This window comes from Mustelus asterias, unplaced genomic scaffold (genome assembly GCF_964213995.1).
Source record: "Mustelus asterias unplaced genomic scaffold, sMusAst1.hap1.1 HAP1_SCAFFOLD_2738, whole genome shotgun sequence".
Lineage (NCBI taxonomy): Eukaryota > Metazoa > Chordata > Chondrichthyes > Carcharhiniformes > Triakidae > Mustelus > Mustelus asterias.
Genome location: NW_027592683.1, coordinates 21,988 through 40,419, shown reverse-complemented (window position 1 = coordinate 40,419; position 18,432 = coordinate 21,988). Strand labels below are relative to the sequence as shown.

The following is an 18,432-nucleotide window of genomic DNA, read 5'->3' as shown; positions in this document are numbered from 1 at the left end:
CCTGGGATACACTTCATCGGGTCCTGGGGATTTATCTACCTTGATGCGCCTTAAGACATCCAGCACCTCCTTTTTTGTAACATGTACACTCCTCAAGATATCACTATTTATTTCCCCAAGTTCCCAAACATCCATGCCTTTCAACAATAAATACTGATGAGAAATATTCATTTAAGATCTCGCCCATCTCTTGTGGAAACGCACATAGATGATCTTGTTGATCCTTAAGAGGCCCTACTCTCTCCCTACTCTTTTGCCCTTTATGTATTTGTAGAAGTTCTTTGGATTCTCCTGTGTATTATCTGCCAAAACAATCATGTGTCCCCTTTTTGCCCTCCTGATTTCTCTCTCAACTCTACTCCTACACCTCTACACTCTTCAGCCACTTGATCCCAGATGCCTATGCATGTCACATGCTTCCTCCTCCACCTTGACCAGGCCCTCAATATCCTGAGTCATCCAGGGTTCCATCCTTCTACCAGCCTTGCTCTTCACTCTAAAAGGAATGTGCTTTTTCTGAACCCTGGTTAACACACTTTTGAAAGCTTCCCACTGGTCACCCCCTTATAGAAAGGATACTATTAAAATAGAAAGAGTGCAGAAAATATTTACTAGGATGCTATCGGGACTTGATGGTTTTAGTTATAAGGAGAGGCTTGATAGAGTCTGGAGCGTAGAAGGCTGAGGGGTGACCTCATTGAGGTCTATAAAATAATGAGGGGCATATCAGCTAGATAGTCAATACCTTTACCCAAAGGTAGGGGAATCTAAAACTAGAGGGCATAGGTTTAAGGTGAGAGGGGAGAGATACAAAAGGGTCCAGAGGGGCAATGTTTTCACACAGAGGGTGGTGAGTGTCTGGAACAAGCTGCCAGAGATAGTCGTAGAGGCAGGTACAATTTTGTCTTTTAAAATGCGTTTAGACAGTTACATGGGTAAGATGGATATAGAGGGATATGGGCCAAATGCGGTTGGGACTAGCTTAACGGTTTTAAAAAAAGGGCGGCATGGGCAAGTTGGGCCGAAGGGCCTGTTTCCATGCTTTAAGCCTCTATGACTCTGACTTACCGGCTGTCCCTTTGCCTGACAACAGACTCCCCCAATCAACTTTTGAAGCTTCCTGTCTAATACCATCAAAATTGGCCTTGTCCCAATTTAGAATTTTAATTTTTGGGCCAGACCTATCATTCTCCACAGCCATCTTAAAACTAATGGAGTTATGGTCACTGATCCCAAGGTGATCCCTCACTAACACTTCTTGTCACCTGCCCTTCGGGTCGATAATATATATATCAGGAAAAACAAGTTTGCCAACACTGACCCCTGGAGAATTCCACTGCAACCTTCCTCCAGCTCAAAAAATGTGCCTTTACCATAACATGCTGTTTCCTGTCACTTAACCACTTTCGTACCCATATTGCTACCTTCCCCTTTATTCCATGAGCTATAACTTTGCTCGCAAATCTATTGCGCGGCACTGAATCAAATACCATTTGGAAGTCCATGTACACCATATGAATAGCACTTCCCTTATCAGTCCTCTCTGTTAGCTTTTCAAAAACCTTAACCCTGACACCATGGAGGTAACACGCCATTTTGGATTCACGTCTGCAGCCACAGCGAGTGCCTGTCTATTCTATTAACAATTGAATCACCTGTACTATTGTTCTTCCAGTCTTTCTTGTACCCTCCCCATACAGTTGAGCTATCCATGGTGCCATGGAGTTGACCCTGGCTGTACTCCCTAGGTGACCCACCACTCTCATCATAATTCAGAACTGAGTACTGATTGGGATGCACTCGGGACTCCTGCACTACCTGTCTGCTTTTACTTGACTGTCTGGTGGTTACCTATTCCCTCGTTCCCTGCATACCCTAAACTATGAATTATCTATTGTGAATAGGTTGGGAAAATTAGCATATTGATACCATTGCAGCATTCCATCGAAACCATTCATAATGTAGTTTGTTTGAACAAAGCATTCACATAACAGTAAAAAGTAGGATTCTTAATATTACGCTAGTTAATAAAGTTCTAGTTAACAGTATTTATTGTACAATAGCTCTTAAAAGTTGTTTTATAATGGAAATCAGTTGTTGATCTGCCTCTGTTAGGTACAAAGATAAATGCATATGTACAAGGAGCACCATATAATAAACCTGTATCATTGGTGTCGGTCAGATTTGCTAATTTGGTTCTTTATTGTATAGTTTCAAAGACTGTAGTATAAAATGAAAGAAATCTTGTGTGAAACACCATCTGAATTTTTTAAAAGGCGTCCAATTAATAAACTCTTCCAGGGCCTCAGATAAACAAATTTAATCAAATACTCTCATTTTTCAAACTAAAGTTAACATTTAAAATGTTAAAAAGGACAGCAAACTGGAATAAATAGAGATGAAGGGGAATTTGACCAGGTAGCTGAATGTCAATTATAGAGAACATGTTAAAATCTGTTATTAGGTGTGTGAAAATTCAGCACTTAGAAAATCATAGTATGTTTGGGCAGTCAGCATGGACTATTGAAAGGGTGGAGTGGATTGTATTTGACATTTCTGTTATTTTTTTTGAGATTGCAACTAGCAGGATACATAAAAAGGAACCAGTGCACAGAATGTATTTGGATTTTCATTGTATCCAATAAGGTGGCACACAAAATTAGGACTCGTGGTTGGGGATGATAATGACAAGGATCAGTGCTTGAGCCCCAGCTATATAAATTCTAATTCATTGATTTAGAAGAGGGAATCAAGTGTAAAGTATCCAATTTTGTTGATAAAACAAAATTAGATGGAAAAGTTAACTGGGAGGAGGAAGCAAAGGGATCTTGACAAGTTCAATGAGGTGGAAAGAATGTGGCAGATGGTTTATGATGTAGAGAAGTGTGAAGTTGCCCACTTTGATGGGAAGAATAAGAAAGCAGACTTGTGTAAATGGTGAGAGATTGGTAAATGTTGGTATTGAGGAGGATCTTGTCACAAATCACAGAAATTTAGCATGGCAGGTTTGGCAATTATGAAGGCAAATGACATGGCAGCTTTTATTCTTGTACTGCAATCGCTTTGTAATTAAGACATCTTACTGCAATTATATAGGATCTTGGTGGGACCACAGATGAAATACTGTGTATAGTTTTAGTCTCCTTACACAGGGAAGGATGGACTTGGAGGGAGTAAGATGTAGGTAGACTGATTTCGAGGATGAGTGAATTGTCCTATGAGGAGCGTGTATATTATAATCTGTGGTTGCAAAGCTTACGTTTTTTCAGTCAGTCCCTTGTAATGAAAATGAAATTGAGAAAAGAAACTGACCTTCCCAGTTTAGGAAAGTAAAACATTTGGCCAAACAAACCGGTTGCAGCCAAATGAAGGGCTGCAGAGCTATCCAGCTCAAAAGTAGAAGTTGATGGTTCTCATGATGCAATACAATGAAGCTGAAGAAGATCGAAGCTAAATCCAGAAGCTGTTTAAAACCCAGAATCAACATTAAAGTATAGGATTTTTTTTGGCTCTTGTGGAGTCAAACATTCATCTGTTTTAAATTGTGGAATCTTAGGGCTTCATTCTTTTGGTAAATAACTGGGATTTTGGATTTCTTCTATTTAGTTACTGGCCTCCACCAAGATCTTAAGATAAGACTTAGACCTATATTCCCTAGAGTTTAGAAGAATACGAGTTGATCTAATGGTAATAACATCTAAAATTCTTAAGGGGCTTGACTGGGTAGATGCTTAGGAGGCTGTTTCCCTGACTGAGTACAGAACTCAGGGTCACAGTCTCAGAATAAGGGGTTAACAATTTAGGACTGAGGTGAGTAACATTTTTTTCACTCATAGTTGCTAGTCTTTGGAATTCTCTGCCTCCGAGAACTGTGAATGGTCAATTATTGAGTATATTATGGATGTTGGGATGATATAGGATGGTGATGTTCAAGTAAAAGACCAGCTGTGATTGTATTGAATGACAAAAAAGGCTTGAAGATGCACATGGCCTACTCCTCCTCCTCTTTATGTTCTTTCATGTTAATATTATTGTGGGAAATATATTCTTGATATTGGAATATATTGCAATGTTAGTTTTCAATTCACATCATTCACGCATCATATAATTATTTTCTGTCTTGATTGATTAATAAACCGTGTGCTGGGTAATCTGTGACTATATTTATTACAACTTTGCAGATAGGTTGTACCGTACATGGCAATACTGAGTGGGAGTGCAGCTTTTAGAGATTCATAGGCTTTGGCGGCATGTAGAAGGGAGAACCATGGAGTGTGTGACCTGTAGGGATGGTTGGGGTTTGTCAAGGGTAGCAGATGCATGGGAACACTATTACCTGCACGATCCCCTCCAAGACACACACCACCCTGACTTGGAACTATATTCATCATTCTTTTCCTGTCTCTGGATCAATGTCTTCAAACTCCGTTCCTACCAGCATTGTAGTGTTCCTGCCCCAGATGGACTAAACAAAGAACCCTGCAGCACAGGAACAGGCCCTTCCACCCACCAAGCCTGCGCTGGCAAATGACGCCTTTCTAAAAACCTTTTGCATCTGCACGGCCCTATTCCCTGCCTATTCATGCATCTTGTCAAGATGCCTCTTAAATATTGCTATTGTATCTGCTCCAACACCACCTCTGGCAGTGCATTCCAGGCACTTATCTTCCTCCGTGTAAAAAAAAAACTTGCCCCTCACATCTATTTTAAATTTCCCCCTTTTACCTTAAACCTATGTCTTCTAGTAATTGACGTTCCACCCTGGGGAAAAAGACTTCTGACTACCCATTCTACCCATGCCTCGCATAATTTTGTAAACTTGTCAGGTTGCCCCTCAGCCTCCAATGTTCGAGTGAAAAAACACCAAGTTTGTCCAATCTCTCCTATCATAGCTAATACCCTCCAAACCAGGCAACATCCTGGTAAACCTTTCTGTATCTTCTACAAAGCCTCCACATCCTTCTAATAGTGTGGTGACTAGAACTGTATGCAGTATTTCAAATGTGGCCTAACTAAAGTTCTATACAGATGACTTGCCAATTTTTATGCTCTAAGCCCCAACCGACGAAGGCATGCATGCCATATGCCCCCTTGACCACCTTATCCACTTGTGTTGCCACTTGCAGGGAACTATGGACCTTTACGCCTAGATCCCTCTATGTTAACTGCAGCAGTTCAAGAAGGAATCTCACCGTCACCTTTTCAAGGGTGATTAAGAATGGGCAGCAAATGCTGTCCCAGCCAGTGACACCCATGTCCTTTGAATGAATAAATTTTTTTAAAAATTCCAAACATTCCCAAACTCCAGGTTCAACACACAGTTTGCCTGTATGATTTTTAAGTGGTGGGTGATGTTAAACTTTGTACATTAGTACATGAGGCTCAGCCACTGAGTAAGTATTCAAGATGTGGAGATGCCGGCGTTGGACTGGGGTAAGCACAGTAAGAAGTCTCACAACACCAGGTTAAAGTCCAACAGGTTTATTTGGTAGCAAATACCATAAGCTTTCGGAGCGCTGCCCCTTCGTCAGATGGAGTGGATATCTGTTCTCCAACAGTACACAGAGACACAGAAATCAAGTTACAGAATTAGTATTCTAATACTAATTCTGTAACTTGATTTCTGTGTCTCTGTGTACTGTTGGAGAACAGATATCCACTCCATCTGACGAAGGGGCAGCGCTCCGAAAGCTTATGGTATTTGCTACCAAATAAACCTGTTGGACTTTAACCTGGTGTTGTGAGACTTCTTACTGTAAATATTCAAGTGCATGAAGAATTCTTTGACTCTACAATATTGATGTGCAAGACATTCAGATATAAGGATTTTCTGAATATGTTTTTAAAGTATATAATTAAAAATGTATCTCATGCAGCTATTTTAATATGAAGCTTTTTCAGAAACTTGGTGCATGACCTCATTTTAAGAAGTAAATTCATTTCTTTTGTTTCTATTCAGAATAAACCTGGTAAACATGTGTTATATGGCTGCAGTGAACTATTCAATGCTGGTCAATTCCTGAAGCAGGTATTGTATTTTACTTAATTAAGTTGTGGCATGTGGTATTGATTAAAGAGTAGATAAACACAAAATAATTGGTTCTGAGGTTCACCCTGTAATAACTCCACGGAGGTGAAAGTCCCGTCACCAAGATACTTTATTTACACCATGCATCTGTACACAGCCAGCTCTCCAGTTGCTCCCTGCTGAAATGCAGGCTGGGAGTCTGACACACCTGCTTTAAATAGGGAGCATGAGACTCCCTGATTTAACCATCAATTAGGACTCATCAGGTATCTCTTTTGCATACAAGGAGGACTCATCAGGTATTTCTATTCATAGGAGGACTCGTCAGGTATTCTTTTAAGGTACCAACGTAATAAACTAACTCAAACTAACTTAGGGACAAAGTAAAAGGGGCAGCTCCCCAAAAGAAAGGGGGAACAGCCCAAACCAAAAACAAAGTCGAAAGGAAACTTAAAACATCAAACCAAAAGGTGATTATCGGGGTCGATAATGCACCCCAGCCCCTGTGGTGCCCAGCGGGCGTGGAAGGCGTCAACTGCGCCCGTGGACACCACATGCACCCTTTCCAGGGACACCTGGCCGTCAATGTAGCCGCGGTAGAGGGGCAGACATTCGGGATGGACGACCCCGTCGATTGCCTGCTGTCTGGACCTATTGATGGCGCGCCTCGCCAGGCCCAGGAGCAGGTTCACGAGGAGGTCGCCATTCCGACCCACCCCTCTCCGCACCAGGTGCCTGAAAAATGCCATGGAGAGATTTGAACCCAGGCCCCCAGAACATGAGCTGAGTTTCTGGATTAATAGTCCAGCAATGATACCACGAGGCCATCATGGCCAATGGAGGACTCATCAGGTAGTTCATACTCGAGCAAGCCAACCTCATTAGCCTGGCTGAAATCATCACACACCCTTTTTTAAAAATAAGTCACTGGTTTCTAATATTAGTGTTTAAATGCTTAGAGATAATTAATTTCTTAATCAGTCCAATTAAGTTTCGTCTACCATGGTATGCTGTTGATCACACTGCTACCAGAGGTGGTTTGAGTTAGAAATCAATGAACATCAGGTGGGGGGGTTAAGCCTTCTCTTGTTGGATACGGTCATTGGAACTTGCCATGGATGTTACCTGTCACTTGTAAGAACAAATCTGAGTTTAATGCAGATCTTACTGTCAGCTGCTATGAGCTGCTTCAATGTTAGAGGAGTTTTTGATAGTGGTTAACACTGCAAAATCATCAAATAAACTGTCGTACTTTTGATCTAATGCAGTAAAGTACATGAGATGAACAGCGTCAAGTTGCTGCCTGAGCAGCTCTGGCAGGGATGTCCTCGGACTCCAATTATTGGTCCTCTCCACAAGTGCAACCTTCTGTGACCAAAGTGAATCCCAGACATGGAGTGTTTTGCCATTAATATTTGTTTTTCCAATTTTGGTGAATGGGGACCAAGTGTAGTATGTCAAAATTCGCAGATGACACTACGACGAGTGGCAGAGCAAAGTGTGCAGAGGACGTTGAAAGTCTGCAAAGGGATACAGATAGTCTAAGTGAGTGGGCAAGGGTCTGGCAGATGGAGTACAATGTTGGTAAATGTGAGGTCATCCATTTTGGTAGGAATAACAGCAAAATGGACTATTATTTAAATGGTAAAAATTGCAGCATGCTGCTGTGCAGAGGGACCTGGGTGTCCTTGTGTAAGAATCTCAAGGAGACGGTTTGCAGGTGCAGCAGGTAATTAAGAAGGCAAATGGAATTTTGTCCTTCATTGTTAGAGGGATGGAGTTTAAAAACAGCGAGGTTATGTTGCAACTGTATAAGGTGCTGGTGAGGCCACACCTGGAGTACTGTGTATAGTTTTAGTCTTACTTGAGAAAGGATATACTGGCACTGGAGGGGGTGCAGAGGAGATTCACGAGATTGATTCCGGATTGAGAGGGTTGGTTATGAGGAGAGACTGAGTAGACTGGGGCTATACACATTGGAATTCAGAAGAATGAGGGGAGATCTTACAGAAACCTATAAGATTATGAAGGGAATAGATAAGATAGAAGCAGTGAAGTTGTTTCCACTGGTGGGTGAAACTAGAACTAGGGGGGCATAGCCTCAAAATAATGGGAAGCAGATTTAGGACTGAGTTGAGGAGGAACTTCTTCACACAAAGGATTGTGAATCTGTGGAATTCCCTGCCCAGTGAAGCAGTTGAGGCTACCTCATTGAATGTTTTTAAGGCAAGGATAGATAAATTTTTGAACAGTAAAAGAATGAAGGGATATAGTGAGCAGGCGGGTAAGTGGAGCTGAGTCCATGAAAAGATCAGCCATGATCTTATTGAATGGCGGAGCAGGCTCGAGGGGCCAGATGGCCTACTCCTGCTCCTAGTTCTTATGTTCTTATTAGAAAATCAGAATATTATTTAAATGGGAAGGGAATGCTGCAATATAGAGGGATCAGGTGTCCTCGTCAGTGAAGCACAATAAGTCCACTTTTCAAAAAGGGTGGAGGAGATGAAACAGGAAATTACAGACTGGTGAGTCTCACGTCAGTGGTAGGGAAACTGTTGGAGAAAATTCTAAAGGAGAGAATTAATATCCACTTGGAAAAGCATGGGTTAATTAGGGACAGTCAGCATAGCTTTGTCAGAGGGAGGTCATTCATTAGAATTTTTCAAAAATATGATCGTGTGTGTGGATGAGGGTAGTGCAGTTGATATAGTTTATATGGATTTTAGCTAAGTTTTTGACAAGGTCCCACATGGGAGACTGTTTGAGACAGTTAAAGCACATGGGATTTAGGAAAACTTGGCGAGATGGATCAAAACTGGCTTAGTAATAGGACACAAAGGGTAGTGGTAGACGGCTGTTCGAGTGGCTGGAGGCCGGTGTCCAGTGGAGTACCACAAGCATCAGTACTGGGACCCTCATTGTTTGTCATGTACAGAAATGATTTGATGAAAATGTGGGGGGAATGCAGACAACATTGAGATTGGTAACAAAAACAGAAAATGCTGGAAAATCTCATGCATTCTCTGTGCAGAGAGAATAGAGCCGATGTTTCAAGTCTGGGTGACCCAAACACCTATGCTTAAGCTTTTTCCCCTTAAGGTGTGGGTGGTTAACAGCGAAGGAGATGGTTGTAGGTTACAGGAAGATACAGTTGAGTTGGTCAGATGGGTAGAGCAGTGACAGATGATATTTAACCCTGATAAGTGTGAGGTGATGGGTGGCACAGTGGTTAGCACTGCTGCCTCGCAGTGCCAGGGACCCGGGTTCAAATCTGGCCTCAGGTGACTGTCTGTGAAGTTTGCACATTCTCCCATATCTGCATGGGTTTCCTCCGGGTGCTCCGGTTTCCTCCCATAGTCCAAAGGTGTGCGGTTAGGTTGATTGGCCATGGTAAGTTGTCCCTTATTGTCAAGGGATTAGCAGAATAAATGTGTGGGGTTATGGGGATAGGGCCTGGGTGGGATTGTGGTCTGTGCAGACTCGATGGGCCAAATGGCCACCTTTTGCACTGTAGGGATTCTATGATGCACTTTGGAAGAGGAAACAACAGTTCAGAGGAACAGAAGGATCTTGGGGTATTTATTCACAGTTCCCTGAATACAGCAGAGCATGTGACTAGGATAGTTAAGAAGGCATATGGGACACTTGCTTTCATCAGTCATAGAGTGTGAGAGCAAGGAGGTAATGTTGGAATTGCCCAGAGCGTTGGTTCAGCCACAACTGGAGTACTGTGTGCAGTTCTGGTCACCTCATTCTAGAAAGAATATGATAGCACTAGATGGGGTGCAGAGCAGGTTCACCAGGATGTTGCCTGGGATGGAGCATTTGAGCTTTAAGGAGAGACTAAATAGGCTTGGATTGATTTCTTTAGAGCAGAGAAGGCTGAGGGGGAACATGATTGAGGTGTAGTAAGATTATGAGGAGTGTGGACACAGTAGATAGGGAGCATCTGTTCCCCTTGGTTATGGGGTCAATCATGAGAGGACATAGTTATAGGGTGAGGGGCAGGAGGTTCAGATGGGATTTGAGAAAAATCATCTTCATTGAGGGTGGTGGTCATCTGGAATGCATTGCCTGGGAAGGCAGTCGAGGCTGTAAACCTTACAACCTTTAAAAAATATTGGATGAGCACTTGAAATATCATAGTATTCAAAGATATGGGGCAAGTGCAGGAAATTGAGATTCGCATGCCTTTAGTGGTAGTTATTGTCAGTGCAGACTTGATGGGCTAGAGGGCCTTTTCTGCACTGTATGACTCTATGGGTCCGATTCTCCCATTGCGACACGCTAGTTTTTTGGCACATCGGGTTAGGAGATGGGCGTGTCGGCCATTTCTCAGAATTCGCGCATGCGTTCCCGACGCATGGGGAGACCGGATAAGTGATTTTAATCTGTTTTTAACGTAATTTAAATGTCATTATTTGGCCCAGGACTGAATTCTCTGGGACCAATAGCATCTCCCACCCTGCCAGGAGCATTTCCCTCCTACGGAGTTTAGAGTAGCTCCCCACATTCAGGGAACTAGCGGGAGACCCCACTGGAGTGAAGGAGGGCAATCGGGGGCCCCTCTCAAGCGCGGGTGGCAGGGAGGGGGTGCACCCTGGTCATGGGCACCCTGGCACTGCCCGCCTGTGCCCCCGGCACTGCCCAAGGGGCAAAGCGTCCATGCCCAGGGGGCACCTTGGCACTGTCCATCGGGCTTGGGGCAGTATCAAGATGGTGGGGCCTATTGTGGGCAGGGCCTAAGGGTGATCGTGGGGTTCCGCCCGCGCGCTCCCTCGCTCCCGCCCGCGCGCCCCCTCGCTCCGGCCCGCGCGCCCCCTCGCTCCGGCCCGCGCGCCCCCTCGCTCCGGCCCGCGCGCCCCCTCGCTCCGGCCCGCGCGCCCCCTCGCTCCGGCCCGCGCGCCCCCTCGCTCCGGCCCGCGCGCCCCCTCGCTCCGGCCCGCGCGCCCCCTCGCTCCGGCCCGCGCGCCCCCTCGCTCCGGCCCGCGCGCCCCCTCGCTCCGGCCCGCGCGCCCCCTCGCTCCGGCCCGCGCGCCCCCTCGCTCCGGCCCGCGCGCCCCCTCGCTCCGGCCCGCGCGCCCCCTCGCTCCGGCCCGCGCGCCCCCTCGCTCCGGCCCGCGCGCCCCCTCGCTCCGGCCCGCGCGCCCCCTCGCTCCGGCCCGCGCGCCCCCTCGCTCCGGCCCGCGCGCCCCCTCGCTCCGGCCCGCGCGCCCCCTCGCCCCGGCCCGCGCGCCCCCTCGCCCCGGCCCGCGCGCCCCCTCGCCCCGGCCCGCGCGCCCCCTCGCCCCGGCCCGCGCGCCCCCTCGCCCCGGCCCGCGCGCCCCCTCGCCCCGGCCCGCGCGCCCCCTCGCCCCGGCCCGCGCGCCCCCTCGCCCCGGCCCGCGCGCCCCCTCGCCCCGGCCCGCGCGCCCCCTCGCCCCGGCCCGCGCGCCCCCTCGCCCCGGCCCGCGCGCCCCCTCGCCCCGGCCCGCGCGCCCCCTCGCCCCCGCCCTCGCTCCCGCCCGTGCCCCAATTCGAAAGTACCCTCCCTTGAGTTTGGGTTGGATTTGCCTAGCTGCTTGCGTTCCTGCCTCACCATTGTTTCACTTCCCTCGGCCCAACAGCGCTCCACATTTTCACCAATGCTGTTCGCTGTCCTCTAGTCATGCACTGTTTCATTCCATCATTTGCTGTTATTAGCTGCACTAGTCCACTCATCAGAAGCAAAAGCAATTAGCAGAGCAGCTCCATGAAGTATCTTCTCTCACCACTTTGACTGCAAATTTGAAATCTGATGCCAGGGCCACTTTGTCCCATGGGCAGTACTTTGGACAAGCCTGATCTAATAGGACTGGTGTAGCACTTCTATGGGAACCCATATGCTGCAGCAGCTCAAGAAGGTGACTCACCAGCACCTTCTCAAGGGCATTGGGATGAGTAATAAATGTTGGCATAGCCTGTGAAAGAACCTACAAAAACTCAAATTGGAGATGGTTCAGAGAAGGTTTAATCGTTTGATTCCTGGATGAAGGGGTTGCCTGATGTGGAACGGTGAACAAAGTGGACCTATGCTCATTGGAGTTTAGATGAATGAGAGATATCTTATTGAAGCATGTAAGATTCTGAGGAGCACTAGTGCAAAGAACAATGCTGGAAATCTGAAATTTAAAAAAAGCTGAGAAAATGAGAATCTGTGGAGAGAATCAAAGAATATTTCCTGTGGAGTGACCTTACACAAAAACCAGGAGCCACAGTAGGCCGTTCAAGCCTGTTCTGCCGCTCAATGTGATTATGGTTGATCCTCTAACGCAATGCCATATTCCCGCTTTCTCCCCATACCCCTTAATGCCATTAACATATTTTTTTTATGTATTGCTTTCTTGAATACGTTCAGTGATTTAGCCTTCACAGGCTTCTGTGGTAGAGAATTAAACAGGTTCACTGCCCTCTGAGTGAAGAAAGTTTTCCTCATCTCAGTCCTAAATGCTTTACCCATATCCTGAGACTGTCCCCTGGTTCTAGATTCCCTATATATCACCATTTAAATAATGCTCTTCCTCTCTGTTTTTCATACAAAGTGTGAATTAAGATAAAAATGTTTTTAAACAGGTGGAAGGGCAAAAAGAACAAACGGGGACCCTCTGTGATAGGATGGAGTACAGTAAGAAGTCTCACAACACCAGGGTAAAGTCCAAGAGGTTTATTTGGTAGCACAAATAACCTGGTGTTGAGAGACTTCTTACTGTGCATAGCTCAGTCCAACACCGGCATCTCCACATCACAGATAGAGGGCAAGGGAGATTAAATATCAAAAGATTTCATGATGCAACAGCCAAAAAGTGTGGTAATGGGCATGGTAAAGAAACAAAGGTTATATCCAAATGAGAGTTTAAAAGTTTTTTTAAAGTTTATTAGTCATAAGCAGGCTTACATTAAAATTGCAATGAAGTTACTGTGACAGTCCTCTAGTCGCCACACTCCTGCGCCTGTTCGGATACACTGAGGGAGAATTTAGGGTGGCCAATGCACCTAACCAGCGCGTCTTTGGACAGTGGGAGGAAATCGGAGCACCCGGAGGAAACCCACGCAGACACTGGGAGAACTTGCAGACTCCGCACAGATAGTGACCCAAGCCGGAAATCGAACCCGGGTCACTGCCGCAGTGAGGGCAGCAGTGCTAACCACTGTGCCACCCTTTGTGTGATGTGAGGTCTGAATAGCTATCTAAAAAAACATTTGAATGCAACATGAAGCGATAAAGGAAGAAATCAGACGAGACCAACACAAAATAACAAAAGAAGAAAAAAAATGCACGGAACAAGATAAAGGCAGAGGTTATGATCCAAAGTCGTTGAACCTGAGTTGAGTCCAGAAGACTGTAGAGAACCGAGTTGAAGTATAAGGTGTTGTTCCTCATGGTTGCATTAAGCTTCGTGGGAATACTGTAGCAGGCCATGGACAGAAATGTCAGGCTGAGAGCAAAGTGCAGAATTAAAATGCGAAACAAGCAGGAACTCTGAGTCATACTTACGGACTGAATCTCCATTCTATTTGTTCCACAAAGTGGTCGCCCAGTGTGCGTACGTCATAAACAACAAGGGGGGAGGGAATCGAAATGAGGGGACTGAGAGCGAGGAGGTTAGCTCGCAAATAGATAAGGAATGTAGACAGGGTAAGAGGGAGGTTAGACGAGTGATGGAGAAGGGAAGTGCTCAGGCTGAAGGTCTGAGATGTGTCTATTTTAATGCCAGGAGTGTAGTGAATAAAGTGGATGAGCTTAGAGCGTGGATTGCTGCTTCGAATTGTGATGTGGTGGCCATTACGGAGACTTGGATGTCTCAGGGACAGGACTGGGTGCTTCAGGTGCCGGGTTTTAGATGTTTCAGGAAGGACAGGGAGGGAGGCAAGAGAGGGGGGGGAGTGGCACTGTTGATCAGGGATAGTGTCACGGCTGTAGAGAAGGTGGACGCCGTGGAGGGATTGACTACGGAGTCTCTGTGGGTGGAGGTTAGGAACAGGAAGGGGTCGGTAACTTTGCTGGGTGTTTTCTATAGGCCGCCCAATAGTAACAGAGATGTTGAGGAGCAGATGGGGAAACAGATCCTGGAGAGATGTAGGAATAACAGAGTTGTCGTGATGGGAGATTTTAATTTCCCAAACATAGATTGGAATATCCCTAGGGCTAGGGGTTTGGATGGAGAGGAGTTTGTTAGGTGTGTCCAGGAGAGTTTCCTGACACAGTATGTGGATAAGCCTACTAGAGGAGAGGCTGTACTTGATCTGGTGCTGGCTAATGAACCTGGACAGGTGGAGGATCTCTCGGTGGGTGAGCATCTTGGGGATAGCGATCATAATTCTATCTCCTTCACGATAGCATTGGAAAGAGATAGGATCAGGCAGGCTAGGAAAGTGTTTCTCTGGAGTAAAGGGAAATACAGTGTCATCAGGGAGGAAATTAGACGGGTAAATTGGAAGGAGGCATTCTTGGGGAAAAGTACCGAAGGAAAGTGGAGGATTTTCAAGGAATGTTTGTCTGGAGCTCTGCATGACAACGTTCCGATGAGACAAGGGGGTGTTGGTAGGGTACGGGAACCGTGGTGCACGAAGGTTGTGATGAACCTGGTGAATAAGAAAAGAGAGGCGTACAGAAGGTTCAGAGAGCTAGGAGGTGTTAAGGATTTAGAGGAGTATACGGGATGTAGGAAGGAGCTTAAGAAGGAAATTAGGAGAGCGAGAAGGGGTCATGAGAAGACCTTGGCGGGTAAGATTAAGGAGAATCCCAAGGCTTTCTACAAATATGTCAAGAGTAAAAGGATGAGATGTGAAGGCATAGGACCCCTAAAAGGTGAAGGGGGAAAAGTTTGTGCGGAACCGTTAGAAATGGCGGAGGTGCTTAATGAATACTTTACCTCGGTATTCACGGTGGAAAGGGATCTGGGTGGTTGTACTGCTGGTTTGCGGTGGACAGAAAGGATCGAGCATGTGGACATAAAGAAAGAGGATGTGTTGGAACTATTGAATGGCATCAAGGTTGGTAAGTCGCCGGGACCGGATGGGATGTACCCCAGGTTACTGTGGGAGGCGAGGGAGGAGATTGCGGAGCCTTTGGCGATGATCTTTGCATCGTCGATGGAGACGGGAGAGGTTCCGGAGGATTGGAGGATTGCAGATGTGGTCCCTATATTCAAGAAAGGGAACAGGGACAGCCCGGGAAATTACCGACCGGTGAGTCTAACCTCAGTGGTTGGTAAGTTGATGGAGAGGATCCTGAGAGACAGGATTTATGATCATCTAGAGAAGTTTAGTATGATCAAAAGTAGTCAGCACGGCTTTGTCAAGGGCAGGTCGTGCCTTACGAGCCTGGTTGAGTTCTTTGAAAATGTGACCAAACACATTGACGAAGGAAGAGCGGTGGATGTGGTCTATATGGACTTCAGCAAGGCGTTCGATAAGGTCCCCCATGCAAGACTTCTTGAGAAAGTGAGAGGGCATGGGATCCAAGGGGCTGTTGCCTTGTGGATCCAGAACTGGCTTGCCTGCAGAAGGCAGAGAGTGGCTGTGGAGGGGTCTTTCTCTGCATGGAGGTCAGTGACCAGTGGAGTGCCCCAGGGATCTGTTCTGGGACCCTTGCTGTTTGTCATTTTCATAAATGACCTGGATGAGGAAGTGGAGGGATGGGTTGGTAAGTTTGCTGACGACACCAAGGTAGGTGGTGTTGTGGATAGTTTGGAGGGATGTCAGAAGTTGCAGCGAGACATAGATAGAATGCAAGACTGGGCGGAGAAGTGGCAGATGGACTTCAACCCGGATAAGTGTGTAGTGATCCATTTTGGCAGATCCAATGGGATGAAGCAGCAGTATAATATGAAGGGTACCATTCTTAGCAGTGTAGAGGATCAGAAGGACCTTGGGGTCCGGGTCCATAGGACTCTTAAATCGGCCTCGCAGGTGGAGGATGCGGTCAAGAAGGCGTACGGCGTACTAGCCTTCATTAATCGAGGGATTGAGTTTAGGAGTCGGGAGATAATGCTGCAGCTTTATAGGACCCTGGTTAGACCCCACTTGGAGTACTGCGCGCAGTTCTGGTCACCTCATTACAGGAAAGATGTTGAAGCCATTGAAAGGGTGCAGAGGAGATTTACAAGGATGTTGCCTGGATTGGGGGGCATGCCTTATGAGGATAGGTTGAGGGAGCTTGGTCTCTTCTCCCTGGAGAGACGAAGGATGAGAGGTGACCTGATAGAGGTTTACAAGATGTTGAGAGGTCTGGATAGAGTAGACTCTCAGAGGCTATTTCCAAGGGCTGAAATGGTTGCTACGAGAGGACACAGGTTTAAGGTGCTGGGGGGTAGGTACAGAGGAGATGTCAGGGGTAAGTTTTTCACTCAGAGGGTGGTGGGTGAGTGGAATCGGCTGACGTCGGTGGTGGTGGAGGCAAACTCGTTGGGGTCTTTTAAGAGACTTCTGGATGAGTACATGGGATTTAATGGGATTGAGGGCTATAGATAGGCCTAGAGGTAGGGATATGATCAGCGCAACTTGTGGGCCGAAGGGCCTGTTTGTGCTGTGGCTTTCTATGTTCTACAATATACTAAAATAAAAGTAAATTGCTGTTTTATTTTGAAGGCAAAGGAGCAGACAGTGCAAAAGAAGCAGGTGAAAGGATAGATGTTGCATCTCCTACACTTATACAAAAGGGTGCCTGAAGAAAGGGAGGGAATGTTAGGAGTGGACTTGGTGTCACAGAGGGAACAGTTCTTTCCAAATGTTGAAAAGAGGGTTTTAACAGGACCCATAACCCAGAATCATAGAATCCCTAAAGTGCAGAAGGAGGCCATTTGGCCCATCGAGTCTATGCTGACTCTCCGACAGAGCATCTTATTCAGGCCTTATCCACGCAATCCCACATATTCAACCTTTGCCGTGTTTAGTACTGGATCTCACATGGACGGAACTAAAGTTCACATGGACTCTGTTATACAACCTTGAGGGGATTGTACATGTTCCTTTTGGCTTAAGATGCTCTCAAATAATTCAGCCTTGTCTCTTGCACTTGTTCTCAGACGTAGTATGAATTAATAAGAACGTAAGAACTAGGAGCAGGAGTAGGCCATCTGGCCCCTCAAGCCTGCTCCGCCATTCAATAAGATCATGGCTGATCTTTTTGTGGACTCGGCTCCACTTACCCACCCGCTCACCATAAACCTTAATTCCTTTACTGTTCAAAAATGTATCTATCCTTGCCTTAAAAACATTCAATGAGGTAGCCTCAACTGCTTCACTGGGCAGGGAATTCCACAGATTCACAACCCTTGGTGTGAAGAAGTTCCTCCTCAACTCAGTCCTAAATCTGCTTCCCCTTATTTTGAGGTGATGCCCAATTGCCCATCACCGTTCTCAACTGGGTGTGTGATAGGGCTACAGAATTTTAGTCATAACTGTTGTTTGTGGTGTCACTTATTTCAGTGTGCAGCTTGCCTCTTGTGATGTTTGGTTTGCAGTTAATCCCAGGATATAGCAGCCTAGTGCTACTCTTGCCTTTCCCTTCCACACTGTGTACTGGGCTGCATGGTGGCACAGTGGTTAGCATTGCTGCCTCACAGTGCCAGGGGCCCGGGTTCAATTCCTGGCTTGGGTCACTGCGGAGTCTGCACGTTCGTGGGAGGAAACCAGAGCACTCGGAGGAAACGTGTTTGCATGGGTTTCCTCCGAGTGCTCTGGTTTCCTCCCACGTTCCAAAAGATGTGCTGGTTAGGTGCATTGGCCATGCTAAATTCACCCTCAGTGTACCCAAACAGGTGCCGGAGTGTGGCGACTAAGGGATTTTCACAGTAACTTCATTGCAGTGTTAATGTAAGCCTATTTGTGACGCTAATAAATAAACTTAAAACTTAACTGGTGCTCTTTTCTGTCCTTCAGCTATCACAACTTGGATTTCAGAGTTAAGACCATGTTTCTCTGCACGTCCTCAAGGTGGGGGGAATACATACAGCATGTTTTGTTATTCCAGTGTCACCCTTTATTTACGTACTGTTGTCTTGTAATATTATAATACTTGTAATTCCATTTATTTGATAATTCTTTGATGCAATTGGATATAATTTCTGAGATTTTTAACTTCAACTATACATCATGTAACTGTACAAATAGTTGCAATAAATCTGAAAACAGAAATCTTTGTGGTATTAAATGGATTTATTTATTCTGGTAGTTTGAAATGTTTTTTTTTGCAACATATCTTGCCAAACTGGACCTGTTTTTTTAAGTGAACATGCAAGTTATTAGAAAACAATCACAACTGGAATCTTGGCTGTTAACTCCTGCTAACCCTGCCTGTTAACCCTGACCCCAGCCAGCTAAGTTTTGTACTCATACTGCCTCTCCCTCAGCTGAAATCAGCTCATCTGCAAAAACTAGAGATT

The 18,432-nt window shown here is 46.1% G+C and overlaps 1 long non-coding RNA gene across 1 annotated transcript; it reads left to right on the top strand.

Annotated features, from left to right (window-relative positions):
• Positions 1-5,922: 5,922 nt before the first annotated feature.
• Positions 5,923-18,186, top strand: LOC144489985 (uncharacterized). The gene is made up of 2 exons (XR_013497119.1): positions 5,923-6,028; positions 17,930-18,186. It is a non-coding gene; the product is annotated as an uncharacterized LOC144489985 (long non-coding RNA).
• Positions 18,187-18,432: the final 246 nt, after the last annotated feature.